This window comes from Pinus tabuliformis, chromosome 8 (genome assembly GCF_031772625.1).
Source record: "Pinus tabuliformis cultivar Carrire ecotype Pingquan chromosome 8, CPIR1, whole genome shotgun sequence".
NCBI classification, from domain to species: Eukaryota; Viridiplantae; Streptophyta; class Pinopsida; order Pinales; family Pinaceae; genus Pinus; species Pinus tabuliformis.
Window position 1 is genome coordinate 263528912 of NC_142294.1, and position 4835 is coordinate 263533746.

Here is a 4835-nt window from a genome sequence, read left to right on the forward strand (position 1 = left end):
TTTGAGGTTAATTAAGACTTTAATCACATGTTTAATTGAATGGGTGGGGTTTAATGACGAGTTTTAACTTCAGGTAAAGATCGGGCATCGGGTGAGCCTGATATGCCTGTGCACAATTTTTTTTGGGCACTGATGATCAAACAGTAGTCGGGTGGCAGACTAGCGCGGAGGAAATGGATGGAGGTTTGGGGGGTCAGGGGCTTTAATTACGGTGGATTTTTATTATTACGAGGTTAATCATGGGGTCAAGGGATTGGACGGATTTTAATGAAGGTTTAACTTAACTTCGTGAAGAATTGAAGGGTTAAGTTGGTTTCATTGGTGGGAATAGAATAAAACTATAGTTTATAGTTAAACCACGGGTGGGGATAATACATATGGATTTATTTATATACGATAAATAAGGGATTATGGGAGCTATATAATTAAATTAGAAATTAATATGAAATGAAATGAGCAGAGATGAAAATAGTATTAATTGTAACGTAATATTTGTATATTTCCTTTACATACACTTAACTTAGGATAAAATATTTTGTGGGTTTTTGAATGAAATGGGATTTAACATGGTATTTCTCACTTTTCATAGGCTAATGGAGTTTAACCTTAGGAAAAAGAGTTTTATTATGGAAATGAAGGGGGATGACTTTTATGAAGGAGATTCTAACACTTGATGTCCATAATTCATTATGTCGAGGGTCTGGTCCCACCAAAAGTCAGAGAAATGCTCTGAGCCTCTTTGACTTGAAGGATTAAAAGTACTAGAACATGCTTGTGGATAGGAAATTAGTAAGTATAGGGGAAAAATGACTAAGGGAGAGTTAATTAAATTAACTTGTAGACCTTTGCTTTTGCCTTCAGAATTGATCATACATATTAGCACAAAAGTCTAAGCATGATGAACGTGTTTTGATCCAATCAACTTTATACTTCAACAACCTTTCTTCTACTTACCCAATACCTACCCTAACATTTTTTCTTCATTTTATGTGGGTGCATTAAGGCTAGAAAACCCTTATCATGCATTTTTCTTCTGAAAAAGTAATCTATCTAATTCTAACCTTATATCATCCAAGGGCTCAGATTAAGCTTATGAGATACTTTTATTTTCTCTACCTATCTATTGATTTGCCAAGATTAAAATGTTTGGTCAGATTTTATTCTGTAACTATAAACATAAAAACTAAATCATGATATAATGAAGACTAACAGTTTGATTACCATGGATTGTGGCATGAATAACAAGCTGCACACAATCATTATTATACATAAAGGTAAATAGTAGTGGAATTTTAACTTGCACATTTTCATGGTCTTTTTTTGTTTTTTGGGGTTCATATATTTTCATTTTTTTTGACATTTTCTTATTCTTTTTGTCCTTTGATTTTTATTTTAGGACATACCCTCTTTACATTTTTAAAATTTTTAATATGGAAAAGATTTGCAGAAAGAAATGTTATGTAGAATATTACAAGGCTTAACTATAGTCATTCAAAATTATGACTCCTATTGGTATAGGAACCTCACAATGGCTCCACTTGGGGATGGAATTTTCTAGTGAAATGTCAAGAACTATAAAGATCAGTAGCCTTTGAATTGTTGTTGATGTTGCCTTGCAAAGTGTCCTTTTGTGAATCTGCATTATTGATACTTATGAGTGTAAATATTTTAAAGCTTAGGGCTATCTCTTTGGGATTCAACTTCAAAAATCACCATCAAATCCAAACTAGACTTTGTAAATAAAATATGTACAAATGAGAAAAGAAAATTAGTAACTTGGTTCAAAGTAATGTTTTGGCATTCGACCATTCACTGGCCCACCTTCTGCATCTATACCATTAATTTCTCTCAAGAAGAAGGCATTATTTCCTCTGTAAGAATAAATGAAATAGGCACCTTTCCATAGGAAATCAAATTTCCCATATTTTTCTTTGTCTTCCCTCCTTGAATCCCACATGAGAACTTTGTCACCAATCTATAAATCTTCAGCCTTGGTTCTCTTATCAAAAATCTTTTTAATCTTTTCTTGCACAACTTGAGACCTGACATAGACCTCTTCTCTGGTTTTTTGTAGATGAATAGTTTGGTTGATTCTTATTTGGATACTCTTTGTCTCAACCTGAAATTCTTGAAGTACATTCATTATTGGTACTCCTAAAGAGGATGGAAAGACCGCTTCCATCCCATAAACTAGTTGATAGGGAGAAGTACCAATTGATTTCTTAGTAGTCAATCTATCTGCCCATAAGGCATTGACTAGCCTTTCATATCAAGTTTTCTTATTGTCCTCTAGTAACTTCTTGATGATGTTTACCAAGCTTTTGTTTGATAATTTTGCCAGTCCATTACCTTAAGGGTAATAGGCCATGGAATGGCCAAGGGTGATATGCTATTTATTTCATAAATCTATCATTCTTTTTTATTTTAAGGTTGTTGCATTATCAGTAATGAGCTTAGTTGGACATGCAAATATTGATAGAATATTGGTTTCAAGGAAGGTTATGATAATAGTATTTGTGGCTTGACCTAAAGGTATGGTCTCTATCCATTTTGTGAAGTAGTCTGTGGTTGTGAGGATCCATTTATGCTGGGCAGAGGAGGGTGGGTGAATTTCACCAATGAAGTCTAAACCCCATTGTTGAAAAGGTATTTCTATAGAGATTGGCTTGAGGGGTAAAGGTAAGAGATTTTTCTTTCCCTCAAAGATTTGGCTTTTGTGACAGGAGGTCACATATTCTTTTACATCAGTGAACAAGGTAGGCCAGTAAAAACCAACTCTACGCATTTTATCTATAGTTGTCTTTCAGTAAAGGCGTCCTCCACAATCCCCTGCATGAAACTCTTGCAAAATCTTGTCAATCTCATCTTTTAATAAGTAATTAAGAAGAATACCTTCATGATCTCTCCAAAACAGAGCATTGTCTAATATACAAAATTTCAAGGATTTCATCTTCAAAAACCTGCTTTTAGTCCTAGATAAATTAGGAGGAGCTTGTAAATTCAATAAAACATAAATAATATCACCATACCAAAGTGATTCAGTAAAGGCCTAGTTGATTAGTGGAGTCACCATCTCCTCTTCATTATCTATTTTTGCAATAAAGTTTATATCCAGGGCCTGACAGTTTGATTCAGCCATGAGCTTGGCTAAACCTTGGACCTTGATTAACTTAGTAGGTTTGATTTCTATATCATACTCTAAAATAGTAGCAATCCACTTTCCCCTCCTTCCATCAGGACCATCATGAGTTATGATTTCTTTAACTACTGAATTAGGAATGTAGGCTACTATATGAGAATAAAAGATGTATACTCTGAAATACTTAATGGCTTTGAATAAAACCAAGGCTTGTTTTCCAATAATATTATATTTCAAGGGGGCATCTTTCAGGGCTTTCATGAAGAAAGCAATGGGTTGTTCATAGCCATGGTCATATTTTTGCAATAGAACTGTAGCAATTGTGTGCTCAGAAGCAAAGGAAAAAAAGATGAAATCTCTTTCAAATTTAGGACTGATTAACACAGGTGTTTTAGTCAAGGCTCGTTTAATGTCTTCAAAAAGAATTTTAGCCTCAACAATCCATTTTATGGTGGAGTCCTTTTACAACATGTTGTTTAGTCATCTAATTAATTCTGCTATATTAGATATAAATCATCTAAGAAAAATATTTTTTCCTAAGAAAGCTTGAAACTCTTTAATGTTCCTAGGGTGTTTTATTTGCAGGATGGTTTCTATTCTCGTAGGGTCTATTTTTATACCATCTTTTAAAATTATGTGACCTAACAACCTTCCTTCTTCCAACCCAAACAAGGACTTTTTGGGGTTTAAGGAGATTCCAAATTTATTGCATTTAATAAAAAGTTGCCTTAGATGATCCAAATGTTGATTGTTAGATTTTGAAAATATAATAATATCATCTAAATATATCACAAGAAAATCATGAATTTCTTTTTCCAAGGCTATATCCATATCCCTCTGGAAAGTGGCCCCTGCATTCATTAGCCCAAAAGGCATTTTTCCATACATAAATGTGCCCCAAGGAGTAGTAAAGGTAGTTTTGGGTTGGTCATCTAGATGAACCAAGATTTGATTGTAACTAGAAAACCCATCCAACAACGAGATTCTGGTTCATCCAACTACTCTCTATAAAATGTTGTCCATTTTGGGGAGAGGTTAATTGTCTTTTAGTGATACTTTGTTGAGGTTTCTGAGATCCACACAGAGTCTGATCTCACTAGTTTTCTTTCTAGTTGGCACCATGTTTTTGACCCAATCAAAAAATATGATTGGTGCAATTATTTTGGCATCATACATCCTCTGAATTTCTTTTTCAATTGCAAGTAACAAGACATGATTAATCCTTCTAAGTTTTTGTTTGAAAGGATTTTGATTTTATTTAATAGGAATTGTGTGCTGGATGATGTTGGTGTCATATGATTTGAGGTCCTCATAGCTCCAAGAAAAGACATCCTGAAATTATTTCTACAACTCAATATTTCAGTTGTTCAGTTAGGGGTAATGATTTTGAAAGTTTGATCAGTTTAGGATTTTCATCGCTCCCTATATTACATTCCTCTGTATCAGACCTTAAAGGTTCCATTTTAGGTTTCCTAGGAACATCATTTGAATCAAATAAATCTTCCAGAGGGGTTAATCCCTTTCGTAAGAAATTATCCTTGAGATTAATTACTTCAGTATCTTCACTAATTATTTCATCAATCTCAATTTTCTCTAAGTTATCTACATCTAATTTGGTAAATTTAGTTGGGTTGTGTCTATATACTTCATCACCTCATACCTCATTTATTTCTATCTCATCATTACTGTTAGGATC